The sequence below is a fragment of the Anas platyrhynchos genome, chromosome 2 (genome assembly GCF_047663525.1).
Source record: "Anas platyrhynchos isolate ZD024472 breed Pekin duck chromosome 2, IASCAAS_PekinDuck_T2T, whole genome shotgun sequence".
Taxonomy (NCBI): Eukaryota; Metazoa; Chordata; class Aves; order Anseriformes; family Anatidae; genus Anas; species Anas platyrhynchos.
The window spans coordinates 160,058,869-160,083,362 of record NC_092588.1 but is presented as its reverse complement, the minus strand read 5'-3'; the positions used below and the strand labels follow the sequence as shown (position 1 = coordinate 160,083,362).

At 49.1% G+C, this 24,494-nt stretch overlaps 1 long non-coding RNA gene across 2 annotated transcripts; it reads right to left on the bottom strand.

Moving 5' to 3' along the window:
- Positions 1-4,769: 4,769 nt before the first annotated feature.
- On the bottom strand, positions 4,770-17,942 carry LOC140001652 (uncharacterized). Of its 2 annotated transcripts, none has more exons than XR_011807148.1 (4): positions 16,479-16,599; positions 10,433-10,485; positions 10,009-10,055; positions 4,770-4,899 (listed from the first exon to the last, which is right to left on the bottom strand). It is a non-coding gene; the product is annotated as an uncharacterized lncRNA (long non-coding RNA). The 2 variants fall into 2 exon arrangements; XR_011807147.1 differs by lacking the exon at positions 4,770-4,899 and adding an exon at positions 17,879-17,942 and having other exon boundaries at positions 9,675-10,055; positions 16,479-17,778.
- Between the last annotated feature and the right edge of the window lie 6,552 nt (positions 17,943-24,494).

The window sequence follows — 24,494 nt, the reverse complement described above, 5'->3', positions numbered from 1 at the left end:
ATCTGCAACCTCTTCTCCAATCCTCAACCGCTTCTGTGGAGAGCCTGCCATGGCACCTGCAAAGCAAGACGGATACCCTTCGCACTCACCTCGTGCTACTCGGCAGTTCTGCTCCAATCCAGCTCACAACCAGCCCGCCCTTCTCGTGCTGCTCTTCAGAGTGCAGCTTGGCCCCACTCAGCCTGTATGAGACAAATGTGAAACAAAAAGAAAAGCACAGGCTGAAGCAACATCCAAAGACACAGCACAGCTGGGACAGTTACACTCATCTGCTCCCTTACCTCTGCCTCCTCACCCGCCCTCGAGGCAGATGCTTCCACCTGCTCTCTTAGGCCAGTTACAACACCCCTGAAATATAAACAGGATTTTTACTGTATTTTGTGCAGTTAACTAACTGCAGTGACAACTGCACCCCTAAAGTACCTGCTACATCTGCTCATCGCTCACCTTGCCAAAAGCAGCTATGGTCAAGTCCCGTGTTGTACACTGTGTTTCAGCTTTAACAAATTAAACAGAAGTTGCCTACCAAGTGCTGGACAGTTCCAGAAGGAGCTCTTTCCTGTGACAGGTTCCTCCTAGGGTTTACACTCTAATGGGGACAGGAAAGAAATAAAAAAAAAAAAAAAGCAAAACCCCATATCTGTAAGCTTTCAAGATTCGACAGACCTCCTCAAGCAAACCATTCAAGCACTATACAAACAGCTGCTCGCAAGGAGATATACTCTCCCACCCCCACATCTGACAAACACCACAGAGATGACTGTGCCAGCTGCCCTTCAGTACATGCCCAGAGGCAGACAGGATGTCTTTGCCAACACAGTCCCATCAATGTATTAGTACACCCATGCACTGCCACGTTAGCTGTCATCACTAACTGCCAGGCAGGGCAGCTCCAGACCAAACACGTACACACACACAGGCACGCCAAAAACACTACAAACAAAACACACAACACAAGGCGCAAGAAAAAGTGACCCCCAAAAAGAAAGCCCTAGGGCAACAGCAAGTCAGAACAGGTGCTCTGCACCAGACCCTACCAGAGACTCAAATGTCACCACACGCGACTGGAAGCAACTGCCAGACCTGGGATGATGGAGGCCTAAAAAGCCTGCCTTCAAGACAAGAGACCAGAAGGATGGGGACTGAAAACCCCCTAAGACGACACTTAGGAATTCGATTCCCAAGCAAGAACTCCTGACGTGGCCCAGATGACTTCTGCAAGAGTGAGAATGGAAACAGATGTGCATCATATTCGGTTGGAGATCGCAAGACCTCACACAGATCTGCAGTTCAAGCAGCGACTGCAAGACAAGAAGTGCTCAGATCACAGCCATGATGACAAAACAAGCATTGAGGCCCTTCAGCACCGCTACCAAGTCGCCTGTCTGGTCAGTCCGGTCTAAAAAGCCAGGAGGATATCAAGACCCGAGAAGCACAGAACAGACACTGCAGAAGCAACACTACAAGACAGACAAACTGAAGGAAACTGTCCTGCCTGGCGCACGCACTCACGCTACAAAATAATCCCGCTGCTCCTATTAGCCTGGTGACCCAGCCACAAGCAGCCTGAACGTGACTCAGCCTCAACCACCCTCACAGTGGCACCAAGTCTATTCAGCCAGCAGGCACCACGCTGCTCTGGCTCACAGCTCCCATTAGCCACCCCAGATATGCAAATACCAGGTGCCCCCCAACTTAGCTCTCAGGTTGCTGCATGGTAAAGTCCCTCTGCCTCAAGAAATGCACAGGCACTGATTGTCATCTTAGTCAACTGAAGGCTCATCATCAGCTGCAAAAACAGAGAAACAGCATTCACTAGGACACCAGCACCATTGCTCACCTTCTCCACAATGCTGACTACTACTGATGCAACATACGATTGTGCTCACGTGTTCCTCTCCGAGTCCAAGCTCCAACAGTGCAGCCAGTATCATCCACACCACCTGGGAAAATAAAGGGATTAAATGATCGTTGCATTCAGAACAAGTCAGCCAATGGTGTTTTTTGTTGTTGGAGGTGGTTTTTGTGTGTGTTTCCTTTATTTCTTTTTTTTAAATCTGCTTTAGCTCAACAGCATGCAGAGCACAAACAAGAGAACTGGGGTGTTTCTAGAAGCAACAATCCCCATGCTTTTGCTGCAGCTTATAACATTGAAAGGACAACATGACCCTGCAATTAACTGGAACTTTCTTAACTGGAATTAGCTCAAACTTCTATTTACATTGAAAGAAAAATCCAGGAGGAGAACAGATTATACACCAACAAAATTAATTCCATTCCAGCCCCGGGAAAAAAATCACATACTCTCATCCCCTCCTGTACCTCAGCCGCTTGCCTGCCCCACGTGGCACATGCTTCCATCTGTTCTCTTCACCCACTTATAGCACCTCTAAAAGGCAAACTGGAGTTTTACTCTATTGGATGTAGGAAAATAACTGCAGTGACAACCACACCCCAAAAACAACAGTTACCTCTGCTCATCACGCACCAGAGTCACTGCAGAGGCAGCTTGGGTCGAGACGTCCTGCACTGCGAACTGCACACTGCATTTCACCCTGAACAAAGGAAAGACAAAGGCAGAAGATAAACGTTCAGCTGCCAGCAGTAGCACCCGTTCCTCAACAACATAAGCAACCCCATCTTTACTTTTATCCTTTCAAAAGAGCAGGCCACTTGCCTCTGGACCTGCAAATTAGGTCCAAGCTTGAAAGGAGCGGCCAGCATCACCCACGCCACCTGGGAACATAAAAGGACAAAATGACCACTGTGCTTGCAAGCACCCACCTGCTACACTGCTCCTCTATCCCAAACAGTCTCACCCCGGACCCTCTGAGGGAAACACCTGAGCGTCTTCCCTTCGCTTCAGATAAGGGATGACCAGGCTGACACCACTCACCTTCCCTCAGAGCTTCGTGACATGAGGATTTCCCTTCCCTCTCCACAACTGCACAAAGCACCTGCAGAGGCAAGAGAAAAGCACACTCTGAAGCACCTCACAGCCACAGCATACCTGCTGCAATGCCTCTCTCTTCCCAGCTCCGGTACTTCAGCTGCTCATCAGCTCTAACTCAGATTCTTCACTCACAGCACCACTGCAAACTTTGCCCAGGCCACACAACACACACTACACAAGCTACATTGCCTAAGACACACAAGCTGGAACGTTCCCACCCAACAATCAGTCGCATCACACAGGAAGGCTGCCGCACACTCCTAGAAATCAAACCTACCAGTCCTGAGCAGCTCCCCACCTCCTCCTGCCAACCACGCTCAGCAAACACACTATTTACTGCTCAGAAAAACAGAAAGTTAAAACATACAAAAAAACAACTGAGCACCACAAATGCCAAAAAGACACGCACACGCAGCAGCCCCGGCAGGGGTAGTCACAGACTTACCCTTTGCAGATAAAAAAGGTGACTCTGATACAACCCTGCTCAGTCTCTTGGCAATGCTGCATCTACACTGTCAAGCCACATGTAGCATGTAATCAAGCTGCTGAAACTCTCCAGGAGACTAAAACAAGTGTTTTTATACATGTAGAGATTAAAATACAGCTCAAAAACACGAGCATATGTGACCATCCCAAAAACAGTGAGACAGCAGCCTCTACTAAATATCCCTCTATTTCAAGCACTTAGAAATCTAGAATTCCAAGCACTTAGAAATCTAGAACTCCATGAACTCCAGCCTGCCTAGAGAACCTTGCAACTGACTGAAGGAAACACAAAGCACTGACCCCAAAGAGCAGCCCAGGCAGAAGGAGCTCTCTGATGTCGTGCCTGGGGCTCATATACCTTTTGTCCCCGCCCAGCACCCAAACCCAATCACCTGGGAAAGGTGAGGGGCAAAGCACAAGAGAGTAGGAAGAGAGCAAGAAAAGCAGATGTTTTTTTTTTTCTTTCTTTTTTAAAATCAGCTTTATCTCAAAAGCATACAGAGAGCAGACAAGATATCTGCGGTGATTCTAGAAGCAAAAATTCCCTTTTGCCTTCTCTGCAGGTTTTAATATTGAATTGAAAATATCACCAAGCTAGTAACTGAAACTTTTTGAACTGGAATTAAACAGACTCACCCCCATCTGTAAACACAGAGAACCAGCATTCACTAGCATGCCAGGCCTAATACCCACCTCCTGCACAACATTCACTACTACTAAGGCAACATATCATTGTGCAATACCTCTCTGTTCCCACCTCCTTTACCTCACCTGCTCAGTAGCTCCACCTGAGAAATGTGCCCAGGTGGCACCACGCTGAAGTGTGCCCAAACAGACTTACTTTCTAGAGATGAAGGAGGTGACCCTGCTCACTCTCTAGGCACTACTGCACTTATGTGGTCAAGGAACCCTACCCCACGGTTTCCCAAAAACAACGTACCTTTTCTTTTTCTTCGTATCTTTTATTTACATAGAAAGAAAAGTCTAGGAGCAAAACTGATTACACGCCAAAAAAAGAAAAAAATCAATTGCATTCCACTCACAGGAAAAATCACTTACTTCAGTAGGCTATCTGAGAACCAAAAGGCTGTGCTGATGGGTCAAACACACTATAGGACACTGGGGCTAGGCCCTCCGCTTCACTGAATTAAAACCCATCCCGACACTCACCAAGGTGCAACCCCAACACAAACACAGACACAGCATTTCAGCTTCAACAGTTTTGGGAACTGCTGGAAAGCAAGCTTCATACTCAGCGAGGCGTGCTCAGGATACACAGGACGGGGCTTCGGACACCTCTTCGCCTACCAAAGAAGACGTCCATCAGCACCTGCTTTGTTCCTATTCTAAAGACTAACATCACAGCCCACATTGCCTGGGACACCTGATAAACAGAAGAGAAAGCAGCCATACCCTTTTCAAGCCATCCCTGCACGTGTCGCTCCTTGATCATCTGCAACCTCTTCTCCAATCCTCAACCGCTTCTGTGGAGAGCCTGCCATGGCACCTGCAAAGCAAGATGGATCCCTTCGCACTCACCTCGTGCTACTTGGCAGTTCTGCTCCAATCCAGCTCACAAACAGCCCGCCCTTCTCGTGCTGCTCCTCAGAGTGCAGCTTGGCCCCACTCAGCCTGTGCGACACACCTGCAAAAGACAAACAAAAGCATAGGCTGAAGCAGCACCCAAAGCCACAGCACAGCTGGGACAGTTACTCTCAGCTGCTCCCTTACCTGGGCCCCCTCACCTACCCTCAAGGAAGATGCTTCCATCTGCTCTCTTTGGCCAGCTACAACACCCCTGAAATATAAACAGGATTTGTACTGTACTTTGTGTAGTTAAGTAACTGCAGTGACAACTGCACCCCTAAAGTACCTGCTACATCTGTTCATCGCTCACCTTGCCAAAAGCAGCTATGGTCAAGTCCCGTGTTGTACACTGTGTTTCACCTTAAACAAATTAAACAAAAGTTGCCTACCGAGTGCTGAACAGTTCCAGAAGGAGCTCTTTCCTGTGACAGGTTCCTCCTAGGGTTTACACTCTACTGGGGACAGGAAAGAAATAAAAATAAACATTTCAAAACCCCATATCTGTAAGCTTTCAAGATTCAACAGACCTCCTCAAGCACACCGTTCAAGCACTATGCGAGCAGCTGCTCACAAGCAGATATACTCTCCCATATCCCCATCTGCCAAACACCAGAGATGACTGTGCCAGCTGCCCTTCAGTACGTGCCCAGAGGCAGACCAGATGTCTTCGCCAACACAGTCTGGACAATGTATTAGCACACCCATGCAGTGCCACGTTAGCTGTCATCACTAACTGCCAGGCAGGACAAGTCCAGACCAAACACGTACTCACACAGGCACGCCACAAACACTACAAACAGAACACACAACACATGGCGCAAGAAAAAGTGACCCCCAGAGGAAAGCCCTACAGCAACAGCAAGTCAGAACAGGTGCTCTGCACCAGACCCTACCAGAGACTCAAATGTCACGACACACGACTGGAAGCAACTGCCAGACCTGGGATGATGGAGGCCTAGAAAGCCTGCCTTCAAGACAAGAGACCAGAAGGATGGGGACTGAAAACCCCCTAAGAAGACACTTACGAAATCAATTCCCAAGCAAGAGCTCCTGACGTGGCCCAGATGACTTCTGCAAGAGTGAGAATGGAAACAGATGTGATCTCAAACCAAATATGATGCACAAGACATGAAACAGATCTGCACTTTCGAGCACTTCTTGTCTTGCAGTTGCTGCTTGATCAGAGCCATGATGACAAAACAAGCATTGAGGCCCTTCAGCACCGCTACCAAGTCGCCTGTCTGGTCAGTCCAGTCTAAAAAGCCATGAGGATATCAAGACCCGAGAAGCACAGAACAGACACTGCAGAAGCAACACTACAAGACAGATGAACAGAAGGAAACTGTCCTGCGTGGCACACGCACTCAAGCTACAAAATAATCCCGCTTCTTCTATTAGCCTGGTGACCCAGCCACAAGCAGCCTGAACGTGACCCAGCCTCAACCACCCTCACAGTGGCACCAAGTCTATTCAGCCAGCTGGCTCCATCCTGCTCTGGCTCCCAGCTCCCATTAGCCACCCCAGATATGCAAATACCAGGTGCCCCCCAACTTAGCTCTCAGGTTGCTGCATGGTAAAGTCCCTCCGCCTCAAGAAATGCACAGGCACCGATTGTCATCTTAGTCAATTGAAGGCTCACCATCAGCTGCAAAAACAGAGTAACAGCATTCACTAACACGCCGGCCACGATGCCCACCTGCTCCACAATGCTGACTACTGCTGATGCAACATACGGTTCTGCTCACCTCTTCCTCTCCAAATCCAAGCTCTAACAGTGCAGCCAGTATCATCCACACCACCTAGGAAAACAAAGCGATTAAATGATCATTGCCTTCACAACACATCACCCAATGGTAGAATTTTATTGTTGTTTGTTTTTTGAAATCTGCTTTAGCTCAACAGAATGCAAACTGCAAACAAGAGAACTGGGGTGTTTCTAGAAGGAACAATCCCCATGCTTTTGCTGCAACTTTGAATATTAAATGGACAATACGACCCAGCAATTACCTGGAACTTTCTTAACTGCAAATAGCTCAACCATTTTTTTTTTTTTTTACTTTTTTTTTTTTTGTACATAGAAAGAAAGATCTAGGAGCAAAAGATATCATATGCCAAAACAAGCACCAAACAACCTTTCCTTCGCTTCGGATAAGGGATGACCAGGCTGACACCATTCACCTTCCCTCAGTGCTTCATGATATGAGGATTTCCCTTCCCTCTCCACAACTGCACAAAGCACCTGCACAGACAGGAGAAATGCACACTCTGAGGCACCTCACAGCCACAGCGTACCTGCTGCAAGACCTCCCTCTTCCCAGCTCTGGCACTTCAGCTGCTCACCAGCTCTAACTGAGATTCTTCGCTCACAGCACCACAGCAAGCTCCAATGGGGCCACACAACACACACTACACAAGCTACATTGCCCAACACACACCAGCTGGAACATTCCCGCCCAACAATCAGTCGCATCGCACAGGAAGGCTGCCGCACACTCCTAGAAACCAAACCTACCAGTCCTGAGCAGCTCCCCACATCCTCCTGCCAACCACGCTCAGCACACACACTATTCACCCCTCAAAAAAAAAACAAAAACCTTAGAACATACACACACACAAAAAAAACAACCGAGCTCCACAAATGCCAAAAAGACATGCACACACAGCAGCCCCGGCAGAGGTAATCACAGACGTACCCTGTGCAGATGAAAGAGGTGACTCTGATACAACCCTGCTCAGGCTCTTGGTAATGCTGCGTCTACGCTACCAAGCCACAGGTACCATGCAATCAAGCTGGTTTTAGTCCTCTGGAGAATTACACAAGTGGGTTTATACATCTAGAGATTAAAATACAGCTCAAAAACAGAAGAGTATCCCACCATCCCAAAAAAACAGTGAGCCAGAAACCTCTATTAAACATCCCTCTATTAAGTGAATTCCAAGCACTTAAAAATTCTAGAAATCTATAAACTCCAGCCTGCCTAAAGAACCCTGCAACCGACTGAAGGAAAAACAAAGCACTTACCCCAAGGAGCAGCCCAGGCAGAAGGAGCTCTCTGATAGCATGCCTGGGTCTCATATACCATTCGGCCCCGCCCAGCACCCAAACCCAATCACCTGGAAAAGGGGAGGGGCAAAGCACAAGGAAGTAGAAACAAAGCAGGAGCAGCAGCAGCTGTTTTTTATTATTTTCTTTGTTTTTTGTTTTTTTTTTTTTTTGTTTTGTTTTTTTTAAGATCTGCTTTACTTGAAAAACATGCAGAGAGCAGACAGGAGACCTAGGGTGTTTCTAGAAGCAACGATCCCCATGCTTTTGCTGCAGCTTTTAACATTGAAAGGACAACACAACCCAGCAAGTAACAGGAACTTTTGCAAATGGAATTACGTCAAACATGTTCATCATCACTTGCAAAAACAGAGAACCAGCATTCACTAGCAGGCCAGCACTGACACCCACCTCCTCCGCAACGCTGACTACTACTGATGCAAAACGCTACTGTGCAATACCTCTCTGTTCCCAGCTCCTTTCCCTCATCTGCTCACTACATTTACCTGAGAAGTGTGCCCGAACAGACTTATTCTGCAGAGATGAAGAAGGTGGCCCTGCTCACTCTCTTGTCACTACTGCACTTATGCACTCAAGGAACCATACCCCACAGTTTCCCAAGAACAACGTACCTGGCAACCCCTCATAAACGTACTTCTAATACGTAAATTCAAGGACATAAAGCCTAGAAGGCTTTATGGTCTAAAGACTCGACAGACAGAAAACACACAGGCAAATGCTCCAGAAATGTAACAACCTGTCCCTAAACTTGAAACAGACTACCCCTTACATTCCCACTGCTGCCATTTTCAGATACACGCTCACACAGGGAGCTTCCATGATACACTTCTCCTAAACCCTGCTCCATCACTTTAACAGCAAGGTTGTAACTTTGATAATATTTGACATACAGGCAAAGACTCACAAAAAGCCCCGTAATTCTGCAAAAATCAGAAGGGACCCAGAACCACAAAGCAAACACACAAAGTAACATCACCATACTATCCGTAAAACTGCCATAACAACTACTCACCTGAGGAAAAGCTGCGTGCAATACAGGCACATACTACTACTAGATTGCTTTACAGTGACAGATCCTACCAGTTGCCACCTCAAGAAGATACGCGTACCGGTTTCTACTGGAAAACGCATCAGTCCATAGACTCTGACCCACCTAAAGAACCCTGCAACTGACTGAGTGAAAAACAAAGCACTTACCACAAAAAGCAGCCCAGGCAGAAGGAGCTCTGTCATGGAATACCTGCAACTCAGTTACCACTAGGTCCCACATGGAACCTGAAGCCAATCACCTGGGAAAGTGCAAGGGGGAAAGCACAAAAAAAAAAAAAAACCAGAAAGGAGCAGTAGCTGTGGTTTATTTACTTATTTATATGGCTTAGCTCAACAGCATGCAGAGTGCAGACAGGAGAGCTAGGGTGTTTCTAGAAACAAAAATCCCCATGCTTTTGCTGCAGCTTCAAATATTAAAAGGACAAAATGATCAAGAAAGTAACTGATTTTTTTTTTCCATCTGGAATTAGCTCGATCTTTTATTTACATAAAAAGAAAAATCAAGGAGCAGAACAGATTTCACGGCAAAAAAAAAAAAAAAAAAAACAATTCCATACCACTCGCAGGAAAAATCACTTACTTTAGTAGGCTACCTGAGAACCAAAAGGCTATGCTGATGGGTCAAAACACACTACAGGACACTGGGGCCAGGCCCTCCGCTGCACCCACTTAAACCCATCCCTACACTCACCAAGGTGCAACCCCAACACAAAAAAAACAGACACAGCATTTCAGCACCTGCTTTGTTCCGATTCTGAACACTAACATCACAGCCCACGTTGCCTGGGACACCTGATAAACAGAAGAGAAAGCAGACATACCCTTTTCAAGCCATCCCTGCACGTGTCGCTCCTTGATGAGCTGCAACCTCTTCTCAAATCCTCAACCGCTTCTGTGGAGAGCCTGCCATGGCACCTGCAAAGCAAGATGGATACCCTTCGCACTCACCTCGTGCTACTTGGCAGTTCTGCTCCAATCCAGCTCACAACCAGCCCGCCCTTCTCGTGCTGCTCTTCAGAGTGCAGCTTGACCCCACTCAGCCTGTGTGAGACACCTGCAAAAGAGAAACAAAAGCATAGGCTGAAGCAGCATCCAAAGCCACTGCACAGCTGGGACAGTTACTCTCAGCTGCGCCCTCACCTCCCCTCAAGGCAGATGCTTCCATCTGCTCTCTTAAGCCAGCTACAACACCCCTGAAATATAAACAGGATTTTTACTGTACTTGGTGTAGTTAAGTGACTGCAGTGAAAACTGCACCACTAAATTACCTTCTATAGCTGTTCATTACTCACCTTGCCAAAAGCAGCTCTGGTCGTCAAGTCCCGTGTCGTACACTGTGTTTCAGCTTTAACAAATGAAAACAGTCACAAGAGAATCAATCATTCAGCTGCTAGCATTAGCACCCATCCCTCAACAACACAACAGACCCCATTTACAATATTATCGTTTCAAAACAGCAGCCCCCTTGCCTCAGCACCTCAGAAGTAGATCAAGACAGGCACCGAGCTGCCTACCCAGTGCTGAACAGTTCCAGAAGGAGCTCTTTCCTGTGACAGGTTCCTCCAAAGGTTTACGCTCCACTGGGGACGGGAAAGAAATAAAAATAAACATTTCAAAACCCCATATCTGTAAGCTTTCAAGATTCAACAGACCTCCTCAAGCACACCGTTCGAGCGCTATGTGAGCAGTTGCTCACAAACAGATATACTCTCCCCCCTCCAGACTGCCTAACACCACAGAGATGACTGTGCCAGCTGCCCTTCAGTACGTGCCCAGAGGCAGACCGGATGTCTTTGCCAACACAGTCCCATCAATGTATTAGTACACCCATGACCTGCCACGTTGGCTGTCATCACTAACTGCCAGGCAGGACAGCTCCAGACCAAACACGTACACACACAGGCACGCCACAAACACTACAAACAAAACACACAACACATGGCGCAAGAAAAAGTGACCCCCAGAGGAAAGCCCTACAGCAACAGCAAGTCAGAACAGGTGCTCTGCACCAGACCCTACCAGAGACTCAAATGTCACGACACGCGACTGGAAGCAACTGCCAGACCTGGGATGATGGAGGCCTAGAAAGCCTGCCTTCAAGACAAGAGACCAGAAGGATGGGGACTGAAAACCCCATAAGAAGACACTTACGAAATCAATTCCCAAGCAAGAGCTCCTGATGAGGCCCAGATGACTTCTGGGAGAGTGAGAATGGAAACAGACGTGATCTCAAACCAAATATGATGCACAAGACATGAAACAGATCTGCATTTCAAGCAGCAACTGCAAGACATGAAGTGCTCGGATCACAGCCACGATGACAAAACAAGCATTGAGGCCCTTCAGCACCGCTACCAAGTCGCCTGTCTGGTCAGTCCGGTCTAAAAAGCCAGGAGGATATCAAGACCCGAGAAGCACAGAACAGACACTGCAGAAGCAACACTACAGGACAGACGAACTGAAGGAAACTGTCCTGCCTGGCACACGCACACACGCTACAAAATAATCCTGCCTCTTCTATTCGCCTGGTGACCCAGCCACAAGCAGCCTGAACATGACCCAGCCTCAACCACCCTCACAGTGGCACCAAGTCTATTCAGCCAGCAGGCACCATGCTGCTCTGGCTCACAGCTCCCATTAGCCACCCCAGATATGCAAATACCAGGCGCCCCCCAACTTAGCTCTCAGGTTGCTGCATGGTAAAGTCCCTCCGCCTCAAGAAATGCACAGGCACCGTTTGTCATCTTAGTCAACTGAAGGCTCATCATCAGCTGCAAAAACAGAGAAACAGCATTCACTAGCACGCCAGCCCCATTGCTCACCTTCTCCACAATGCTGACTACTGCTGATGCAACGTACGATTGTGCTCACGTGTTCCTCTCCGAGTCCAAGCTCCAACAGTGCAGCCAGTATCATCCACACCACCTGGGACAACAAAGGGATTAAATGATAGTTGCATTCAGAACAAATAACCCAATCGTGGTTTCTTGTTGTTGTTGTTTGTGTGTGTGTTTCTTGTATTTTTTTTTTTTAAATCTGCTTTAGCTCAACAGCATGCAGAATGCAAACGAGAACTGGGGAGTACCTAGAAGAAACAATCCCCATGCTTTTGCGGCAGCTTTGAATATTAAAAGGACAATACGACCCAGCAAGTAACTGGAACTTTCTTAACTGGAATTAGCTCATATTGAAAGAAAAATCTAGGAGCAGAACAGATTATACACCAACAAAATTAATTCCATTCCATCCCCAGAAAAAAATCACATACTCTCATCCCCTCCTGTACCTCAGCCGCTTGCCTGCCCCACGTGGCACATGCTTCCATCTCTTCTCCTTACCCACTTATAGCACCTCTAAAAGGCAAACTGGAGTTTTACTCTATTGGACATAGGAAAATAACTGCAGTGACAACCACACCCCAAAAACAACAGTTACCTCTGCTCATCACGCACCAGAGTCACTGCAGAGGCAGCTCGGGTCGAGACGTCCTGCACTGCGCACTGCATTTCAACCTGAACAAAGGAAAGACAGAGGCAGAAGATAAACATTCAACTGCCAGTAGTAGCACCCATCCCTCAACAACATAAGTGACCCCAGCTTTACTTTTACCCTTTCAAAACAGCACTCCACTTGCCTCTGGACCTGTAAATTAGGTCCAAGCTTGAAAGGAGCAGCCACCATCATCCACAACACCTGGGAACACAAAAGGACAAAACGACACTGCTTGCAAGCAACCACCTGCCACACTGCTCCTCTATCCCAAACAGTCTCACCTCGGACCCTCACAGGGAAACACCTGAGCGTCTTCCCTTTGCTTCGGATAAGGGATGACATGGCTGACACCACTCACCTTCCCTCAGAGCTCCATCACACGAGGATATCCCTTCCCTGTCCACGACTGCACACAAAGCACCTGCAGAGACAAGGGAAAAGAACACTCTGAGGCACCTCACAGCCACAGCGTACCTGCTGCAAGACCTCTCTCTTCCCAGCTCCGGTACTTCAGCTGCTCACCACCTCTAACTCAGATTCTTCACTCACAGCACCACAGCAAAATCTGCCCAGGCCACACAACACACACTACACAGGCTACATTGCCTAAGACACACAAGCTGGAACGTTCCCACCCAACAATCAGTCGCATCACACAGGAAGGCTGCCGTACTCTCCGAGAAACCAAACCTACCAGTCCCGAGGAGCTCCCCACCTCCTCCTGCCAACCACACTCAGCAAACACACTATTTACTGCTCAGAAAAACAGAAACTTAAAACATACACACACAAAAAACAACTGAGCTCCACAAATGCCAAAAAGACATGCACACACAGCAGCCTCGGCAGGGGTAATCAAACTTACCCTTTGCAGATGAAAGAGGTGACTCTGATACAACCCTGCTCAGTCTCTTGGTAATGCGGCATCTACCCTGCCAAGCCGCATGTAGCATGAAATGAAGCTGGGTTTAGTCCTCTGGAAAATTACAGAAGTAGGCCTATGCATCTAGAGAATAAATTTAGCTCAAAAACAGAAGAGCGTCCCACCATCCCAAAAAACAGTGAGACAGCAGCCTCTACTAAATATCCCTCTATTAAGTGACTTCCAAGCACTTAAAATTTCTAGAAATCTATAAACTCCAGCCTGCCTAGAGAACCCTGCAACTGACTGAAGGAAAAACAAAGCACTTACCCCAAGGAGCAGCCCAGGCAGAATGAGCTCTCTGATAGCATGCCTGGGGCTCATATACCATTCGGCCCCGCCCAGCACCCAAACCCAATCACCTGGGAAAGGGGAGGGGCAAAGCACAAGGAAGTAGAAAGAAAGCAGAAGCAGCAGCAGCTGGTTTTAGGTTTTTTTTTTTTTTTTTTAATCTGCTTTACTTCAACGATATGCAGAGAGCAGACAAGAGACCTGGGGTGTTTCTAGAAGCAACAATCCCCATGCTTTTGCTGCAGCTTTTAACATTGAAAGGACGACACGACCAGGCCAGTAACTGGAACTTTTTCAAATGGAATTAGCTCAAACAGGTTCATCATCACTTGCAAAAACAGAGAACCAGCATTCACTAGCACGCCAGCCCTGATACCCACCTCTTGGACAACGCTCACTACTACTGATGCAACATACAGTTGTGCAATACCTCTCTGTTCAAAACTCCTTTACCTCAGCTGCTCAGTAGCTCCACAGGACAAATGGGCCCGGGCGGCGCCGCGCCGAACTGGGCCCGGGCGGCCTTATTCTGCGGAGAGGAAGAAGGTGAGCCTGCTCACTCTCCAGGCACTACTGCACTTATGCGGTCAAGAGACATTACCCCACTGTTTCCCAAAAACAACTACCTGGAAACACCTAATAAACATACTTCTAATATGTCAATTCAAGGACATCAAGACTAAAAGGCTGCAAGGTCTAAACACTCGACAGACAGAAAACACACAGGCAAAAGCTCCAGAAATATAACAAACTGTCCCTAAACTTGAAACAGACTACCCCTTACGTGCCCACTGCTGCCATTTTCAGATACACGCTCACACAGGCAGCCTCCATCATACATTTCTCCTAAACCCTGCTCCATCACTTTAACAGCAAGGTTGTAACTTTGATAATATTTGACATACAGGCAAAGAATCACAAAAAGCCCCGTAATTCTGCAAAAATCAGAAGGGACCCAGAACCACAGAGCAAACACACAAAGTAACATCACCATACTATCCGTAAAACTGCCATAACAACTACTCACCTGAGGAAGAGCTGCGTGCAATACACGCACCTACTACTAGATTCCTTTACTATGACAGATCCTACCAGTTTTCATCTCAAAAAGATAGGAGTACCGGTTTCGACTTCAAAATGCATCAGTCCATAGAATCTGACCCACCTAAAGAACCCTCCAAAAGACTGAAGGAAAAACAAAGCACTTACCCAAAAGTGCAGCCCAGGCAGAAGGAGCTCTCTGATGGCATACCTTCAACTCAGTTACCATTAGGTCCCACCTGGAACCTGAAGCTAATCACCTGGGAAAGTGCAGGGGGAAAGCATAAAAAAGCAGAAAGAGGAGCAGCAGCAGCTGTGGTTTTATTAACTTCCTTATAAGGCTTAGCTCAACAGCATGCAGAGTGCAGACAGGAGAACTGGGGTGTTTCTAGAAACAAAAATCCCCATGCTTTTGCTGCAACTTTGAACACTGAAAGGACAATACTACCACGCAAGTAAATGAAGCTTTTTCAGCCGGATTTAGCGCAGACTTGTATTTACGCAGGAAGAAAACTCTAGGAGCAGAACAGATTATGCGCCAAAGAAGAATTCAATTCCATTCCACTCACAGGAAAAATCACTAACTTCAGTAGGCTATCTGAAAACCAAAAGGCTATGCTCACGGGTCAAAACACACTACAGGACACTGGGGCCAGGCCCTCCACTGCACCAAATTAAAACCCATCCCTACACTCACCAAGGTACAAGCCCAACCCAAACACAGAAACAGCATTTCAGCCTCAACACAGTTTTCAGAACTGCTGGAAATCAAGCTTCATACTCAGCGAGGCGTGCTCAGGCTACATAAGACAGGGCTTTGGGCACCTCCTTGCCTACCAAAGAAGACAGCCATCAGCACCTGCTTTGTTCCGATTCTGAACACTAACATCACAGCCCACGTTGCCTGGGACACCTGATAAACAGAAGAGAAAGCAGCCATACCCTTTTCAAGCCATCCCTGCACGTGTCGCTCCTTGATCATCAGCAACCTCTTCTCAAATCCTCAACCGCTTCTGTGGAGAGCCTGCCATGGCACCTGCAAAGCAAGACCCTTCGCACTCACCTCATGCTACTTGGCAGTTCTGCTCCAATCCAGCTCACAAACAGCCCGCCCTTCTCGTGCTGCTCTTCAGAGTGCAGCTTGGCCCCACTCAGCCTGTGCGAGACACCTGCAAAAGACAAACAAAAGCATAGGCTGAAGCAGCATCCAAAGCCACAGCACAGCTGGGACAGTTACTCTCAGCTGCTGCCTTACCTCGGCCCCCTCACCTGCCCTCGAGGAAGATGCTTCCATCTGCTCTCTTAGGCCAGCTACAACACCCCTGAAATATAAACAGGATTTTTACTGTATTTTGTTCAGTTAACTAACTGCAATAACAGCTGCACCCCTGAAGTACCTGCTGCATCTGTCCATCGCTCACCTTGCCAAAAGCAGCTCCGGTCAAGTCCCGTGTTGTACACTGTGTTTCACCTTAAACAAATGAAAACAGTCACAAGAGAATCATTCAGCTGCCAGCATTAGCACCCATCGCTCAACAACACAAAGGGACCCCATTTACAATATTATCATTTCAAAACAGAAGCCCCCATACCTCAGCACCTCAGAAGTAGATCAAGACAGGCACCGAGCTGCCTACCGAGTGCTGAACAGTTCCAGAAGGAGCTCTTTCCGTGACAGGTTCCTCCAAAGGTTTACACTCTACTAGGGACAGCATAGAAATAAAAATAAACGTTTCAAAACCCCATATCTGTAAGCTTTCAAGATTCGACAGACCTCCTCAAGCACACCGTTCCAGTGCTATGCGAGCAGCTGCTCGCAAGCAGCTCAAACCTCCCACGCCCAACATCTGCCAAACACCACAGAGATGACTGTGCCAGCTGCCCTTCAGTACGTGCCCAGAGGCAGACCGGATGTCTTTGCCAACACAGTCCCATCAATGTATTAGTACACCCATGCACTGCCACGTTAACTGCCATCACTAACTGCCAGGCAGGACAGCTCCAGACCAAACACATACACACACAGGCACGCCACAAACACTACAAACAAAACACACAACACAAGGCACAAGAAAAAGTGACCCGCAAAAAGAAAGCCCTACAGCAACAGCAAGTCAGAACAGGTGCTCTGCACCAGACCCTACGAGAGACTCAAATGTCACGACACGTGACTGGAAGCAACTGCCAGAACTGGGATGATGGAGGCCTAAAAAGCCTGCCTTCAAGACAAGAGACCAGAAGGATGGGGACTGAAAACCCCCTAAGACAACTCTCAGGAAATCAATTCCCAAGCAAGAACTCCTGATGCGGCCCAGATGACTTCTGCAAGAGTGAGGATGGAAACGGACGCGATCTCAAACCGAGTATGATACACAAGACCTGAAACAGATCTGTATTTCAAGCAGCGACTGCAAGACAAGAAGTGCTCGGATCAGAGCCATGATGACAAAACAAGCATTGAGGCCCTTCAGCACAGCTACCAAGTCGCCTGCCTGGTCAGTCCAGTGTCAAAAGCCAGGAGGATATCAAGACCCGAGAAGCACAGAACAGACACTGCAGAAGCAACACTACAGGACAAACTGAAGGAAACTGTCCTGCCTGGCACACGCACTCACGCTACAAAATAATCCCGCTGCTCCTATTAGCCTGGTGACCCAGCCACAAGCAGCCTGAACGTGACTCAGCCTCAACCACCCTCACAGTGGCACCAAGTCTATTCAGCCAGCAGGCACCACGCTGCTCTGGCTCACAGCTCCCATTAGCCACCCCAGATATGCAAATACCAGGTGCCCCCCAACTTAGCTCTCAGGTTGCTGCATGGTAAAGTCCCTCTGCCTCAAGAAATGCACAGGCACTGATTGTCATCTTAGTCAACTGAAGGCTCATCATCAGCTGCAAAAACAGAGTACCAGCATTCACTAGCACGACGGCCACGATGCCCACCTTCTCCACAATGCTGACTACTGCTGATGCAACATACGGTTCTGCTCACCTCTTCCTCTCCGAATCCAAGCTCCAACAGTGCAGCCAGTATCATCCACACCACCTGGGAAAACAAAGGCATTAAATGTTCATTGCATTCACAACAAGTCTACCAATGGTGTTTTATTTTGTTCTTCATTTGTGTGTGTGTGTTTGGTTTTTTTTTTTGTTTACCTGTTTCTTTTTCTGGGGGGGATCTGCTTTAGCTCAACAGAATGCAGAGTGCAGATGAGACCTGAGGTGTTTCTAAAAGCAACAATCCCCATGCTTTCGCTGAAGCTTTGAATATTAAAAGGACAATACAACCCAGCAAGTAACTGAAACTTTCTTAACTGGAATTAGCTCAAATTTTATTATTTTTTTTAAACTTAGAAAGAAAAATCCAAGAGCAGAACAGATTATACACCAACAAAATCAATTCCATTCCATCCCGAGAAAAAAATCACGTACTCTCATCCCCTCCTGTACCTCAGCTGCTTGCCTGCCCCACGTGGCAGATGCTTCCATCTCTTCTCCTTACCCACTTATAGCACCTCTAAAAGGCAAACTGGAGTTTTACTCTATTGGATGTAGGAAAATAACTGCAGTGACAACCACACCCCAAAAACAACAGTTACCTCTGCTCATCACGCACCAGAGTCACTGCAGAGGCAGCTTGGGTCGAGACGTCCTGCACTGCGAACTGCACGTTGCATTTCAGCCTGAACAAGGGAAAGACACAGGCAGAAGATAAACATTCAGCTGCCAGCAGTAGCACCCATCCCTCAACAACATAAGCAACCCCAGCTTTACTTTTATCCTTTCAAAAGAGCAGGCCACTTGCCTCTGGACCTGCAAATTAGGTCCAAGCTTGAAAGGAGCGGCCAGCATCACCCACGCCACCTGGGAACACAAAAGGATACAATGGCCACGGTGCTTGCAAGCACCCACCTGCCACACTGCTCCTCTATCCCAAACAGCCTCAACTCAGACCCTCACAGGGAAACACCTGAGCGTCTTCCCTTTGCTTCGGATAAGGCATGACCAGGCTGACACCACTCACCTTCCCTCAGAGCTTCGTGACATGAGGATTTCCCTTCCCTCTCCACAACTGCACAAAGCACCTGCAGAGACAAGAGAAATGCACACTCTGAGGCACCTCACAGCCACAGCGTACCTGCTGCAATACCTCTCTCTTCCCAGCTCCGGTACTTCAGCTGCTCACCAGCTCTGAGATTGTTCACTCACAACACCACAGCAAGCTGCACCCGGGCCACACAACACACACTACACAAGCTACATTGCTTAAGACATATGAGCTGGAACGTTCCCACCCAACAATCAGTCGCATCACACAGGAAGGATGCCGCACACTCCTAGAAACCAAACCTACCAGTCCTGAGCAGCTCCCCACATCCTCCTGCCAACCACGCTCAGCACACACACTATTTACTGCTCAGAAAAACAGAAAGTTAAAACATACACACAAAAAAAAACAACCGAGCTCCACAAATGCCAGAAAGACATGCACACACAGCAGCCTCGGCAGGGGTAGTCGCAGACTTACCCTTTGCAGATGAAAGAGGTGACTCTGATACAACTCTGCTCAGTGTCTTGGTAACGCTGCATCTACGCTGCCAAGCCATATGTAGCATTCAATCAAGCTGGTTTTAGTCCTCTGGAGAGTTACACAAGTGGGTTTATACATCTAGAGATTAAAACATAGCTCAAAAACAGAAGAGTATCCCACCATCCCAAAAAAAACAGTGAGCCAGCAGCCCCTACTAAACATCCCGCTACTGAGTGAATTCCAAGCACTTAAAATCCAGAAATCCATAGGCTCCAGTCTGCCTAGAGAACCCTGCAACTGACTGAAGGAAAAACAAAGCACTTACCCCAAGGAGCAGCCCAGGCAGAAGGAGCTCTCTGATAGCATGCCTGGGGCTCATATAGCATTCAGCCCCGCCCAGCACCCAAACCCAATCACCTGGGAAAGGGGAGGGGCAAAGCACAAGAAAGTAGGAAGAGAGCAAAAGAAGCAGCTGTGTTTTTTTTTTTTTCCTTTGTTTTTTAAAATCTGGTTTATCTCAAAAACATTCCGAGAGCAGACAAGAGACCTGTGGTGTTTCTAGAAGCAAAACTCCCCTTTTGCTTTTGCTGCCGCTTTTAATGTTGAACTGATAATGTCACCAAGCAAGTAACTGAAACTTCTTCAACTGGAATTAGTTTACACACGCTCACCGTCATCTGCAAACACAGAGAACCAGCATTCACTAGCCCTAACCCTAATCCCAACCCTCACCCTAAGCTCTAACCCTAGCCCCAGCCCTAGTCCCCGAGAACTGCATTTCCCGGTGTGCTCTGGGCACCCAACATGGCCTCCCGGAAGTCCGGAGTCCCCGAACTACATTTCCCGGCATGCTCTGGGCACTCAACGCAGCCTACCGGAAGCCTTGTGCCGGAAAACTACACCTACCAGCATTCCCTGGGCAGCCGGCACAGCCAATCAGAGGCCGAGTTGTCGAGAACTCCATTTAACAGCACTCCCTGGAACCCTAGCCCTTACCGCCCTTACACAAAAAAGCCGCAAGCCCTAACCCTAAAAATCCTCGAAACCCCTACAGACCTAAGCCAAACTATCCACCACACTAAACCCCTGAAGTCCTATGCCTAAAAGCCCTAACCCAAACACTTAAGACGCTCAAATCCCACACCCACAAAATTAAGATGCTCAAATCCCAAACCCAAAAAAATAGGACGCTCAAATCCCAAACCCCCTTCCGAAAAAGAAAATAAGAAAAATAAATCAAACAAAACAAAAACAACAAAAGGGGTAGACCTGGTGGCATCTGCCCTATAACCCTGCAAAAATCATGAGGGACATAGAACAACAAAGCAAACACACAAAATAACATTGACATCCTATCCATAAAAGTGCTATAACAATTCATCACCTCCAAAGAGCTTCATGCAATAAATGCACGTACTACTAGATTGCTTTCCTCTAAAATATCGTACAAGACTCTGACCCACGAAAAGAACCCTGCATGTAGCTAACAGAAGAATAAACAAAGCACTTACCCCAAAGAGCAGCCCACGCAGAAGGAGCTCTCTGATAGAACGCCTAGGGCTCCTATAACATTTGGCCCCGCCCAGCACCCAAACCCAATCACCTGGGAAAGAGGAGGGGGCAAAGCACAAGAAAGAGAGCAGGAGCAGCAGCTGTGTTCTTTTATTTATTGTTTTATTTATTTGTCACCTATCCCTAGTTTACAGCATGCGGAGTGCAGACAAAAGAACTGCGGTGTTTCTAGAAGCAAAATTTACCGTATTTTTGCCTCAGCTTTGAACATAGAAAGGACAATACAACCAAGAAAGTAAATGAAATATTTTCAACGGGAATTAGCACGAACCTTTCATTTACATATGAAGAAAAATCTAGGAGCGTAGGAAATTACACATCAAAAAAAAAAAAAAGACGTAATAAGCAACGCGCGTGCACGGCCCCTGGCCGCCTGCAGTACTCGTTTTCCACCAGCAGGTGGCAGCAGAGGGGCGCCCTCGGGCATCACCAGGCATGAGCTCCCCTCGGCCGCCTGCAATACTCGTTTTCCACCAGCAGGTGGCGGCAGAGGGGCGCCCTCGGGCATCACCGGGCATGAGCTCCCCTCGGCCGCCTGCAATACTCGTTTTCCACCAGCAGGGGGCGGCAGAGGGGCGCCCTCGGGCATCACCGGGCATGAGCTCCACCGGGCCGCCTGCAGTACCCCTTTTCCACCAGCAGGTGGCGGCAGAGGGGCGCCCTCGGGCGTCACCGGGCATGAGCTCCCCTCGGCCGCCTGCAATACTCGTTTTCCACCAGCAGGTGGCGGCAGAGGGGCGCCCTCGGGCATCACCGGGCATGAGCTCCCCCCGGCCGCCTGCAGTACCCCTTTTCCACCAGCAGGTGGCGGCAGAGGGGCGCCCTCGGGCGTCACCGGGCATGAGCTCCCCCCGGCCGCCTGCAGTACCCCTTTTCCACCAGCAGGGGGCGGCAGAGGGGCGCCCTCGGGCGTCACCGGGCATGAGCTCCCCCCGGCCGCCTGCAGTACCCCTTTTCCACCAGCAGGGGGCGGCCTAACCCTAACCTAACCCGAACCCCAACTCCAACCCCAACCCTAACGGCGTCCCCCCGACAACCGCACCCTGCACATATGGTTCCCCCCTCATTTTGGTTCCCCCCCGGTGCGCCCCACAAAAGTGTCCCCCCAGAACCCGCACCCCGCACATTTGGTTCCCCCCTCCTTTTGGTTCCCCCCGGTGCGCCCCGCAAATTTGTCCCCCCGGAACCCAAACCCCGCACACTTGGTTCCCCCCTCAATTTGGTTCCCCCCCCGGTGCGCCCCGCAAATGTGTCCCCCCAGAACCCGAACCCTGCACACTTGGTTCCCCGCTCATTTTGGTTCCTCCCCCGGTGCGCCCGGCAAGTGTGTCCCCCCGGAACCCGCACCCTGCATATGCGTCCACCCGGCAAACGCACCCCGCACACTTGGTTCCCCCCCCCCTTGGGGTCCCCCCAAGCCCCATGGACCCGCTCCCCTTGGTCCCCCCCCCCCGTCCTACCCGTGCTCGCAGCAGCCGCTCGCGCTCCGCCAGTGCCTCCCGCACCCGACGCTGCATCTCGGCCAGGTGGAGGCAGGCGCTGGGGGGGGGAATAAATTGGGGGGGGTCAATTTGGGGGGGGTCTGGGGGCGCATTTAGGGGGCGGAGGGGACTGGTTCTCACCTGTAGAATTCGGCATCGAGCCCCCCCGGGGGCAGCTGCAGGGCCAGGATGCCTGGGGGGGTGCGGGGGGGGGACATGTCAGCACCCCCCAGACCGAAACCCCAAAACCGCTGCCGTTGACCCCAAGGTGGCCGCTGGTGACACCGGTAGGGCCACCGGGTGCCCCGCGGGCCACTGGGAGCGGAAGACGGGCATGAAGCTGCTGGTGGACGGCGGCCACACTAAAATGCTAGGTCAGCCGCGGGTTGGGGCTCTGGGGGGGGCACCCCATAGGGTCACAACCCCCCCAAAACCCCCCGGCCCCATAGAGACCCCCCCCAGCCACACAGATCCCACCCCAAACCCTGTAGGTGCTCCCCCAAACCCTACAGGCACCTTCTCCAGATGTTCCCCACAACCTCCCAGCCCCACAAGTACCCCCCCCTTGGCCCCATACAGCCCCCCCCCAGCCCCATATGGCCCCCCCACCTTGCAGGCCGCCCGCCCGTGGTCGTAGTACACCTCCTCTATGGCCTGGAAGTAGATGACGCCCTTCAGCTTCGTCTCCTCCTTGTCTGGGGGGGAGGGAAGAGATAGGGAGGTCACCCCATGGAACCACCTAACCCCCGACCACCCAACCCTGACCCCCCAACCCCCCAACCCTAACGGATCTAACCCTAACCCCCCAACCCCCGACCCCCCAACCCTAACAGATATAACCCCCACCTTAACCCCCGACCCCCTTACCCCCCAACCCCCACCCGGCATGCTCTGGGCACCAAACATGGCCTCCCGGAAGCCCAGTGCCAGAAAACTACGCCTACCAGCATTCCCCAGGCAGCTGGCTTGACCAATCACAGGCCGAGTGTTCCAGAAATACATTTACCAGCACTCACTGGAACCCAAGCACTTACTGCCCTTTCAAAATAGACTCAAGCCCTAACACTAAAAAACTTCAAAACCCCTACAGGCCTAATCCAAACTGTTTACCACACTAAACCCCTGAAGTCCTATGCCTAAAAGCCCTTAGGACACTTAGGACGCTCAAAACCCAAACCCAAAACAATACGATTCTCAAAGCCCTAAACAACAAGATTAGGACGCTTAAAGCCGTAACCCCAAAATTAAGATGCTCAAAACCCTTACTCAAAACATCAGGATGCGCAAAACTCTAACCCAAAAATTCAGATGCTTAACACCCAAAGCCCTAACACAAAACATTAGGACGCTCAACACCGTAACCCAAAAAATTAGGACGCTCGAAACTCTAACCCTGGAGAACCTAACCTGAAAAAAAAAAAAAAAAAAAAAAAAGGATCTTAACACACTAACCCTAAATAACTGACCAAAAATAAAACCCTAGGACCCTAACCCTAAAAAACATAGCGACACTCCATCCCAAAAAAAACTCTAAAACCCTAACACGCTAACCCTGAAACCCTTAAAACCCTGTTAAAACTCCAACCCAGTTATACACCAGTTACCTCCCTTAAAGGATATAGAGGAGCTCTCTCAGATACGGCAGTCCTACTTCTCATGAATGCATCCTTTAGGTGAGGAGGGGGAGAAGTAAAGCAAAGAACAACTCACGGGTTGAGATGAGGATAATTTAATTAAATGGAAATAATTATAATAATTAAATAAAGACTACCATGAACTAAACAGTTTAACTAAGGGGAAATAAAAAGGGAAAGGGGAAAAGGGAGGGGAAAAGGGAAAATAAAAAGAAGGGACGAAAACAAACAAACAAAATAAATGACAGCTATATGGAAGTGCAGAGGAAAGAAATTGCTCTCTACTTCCCACAAATGAGCGATGATTGACCACGTCCTTGATGCAAGGCCTCAACGCACGCAGCCGGTGTTCGAGAGGAGGACCGACGTCTTCTCAACGAGAGCCCACCC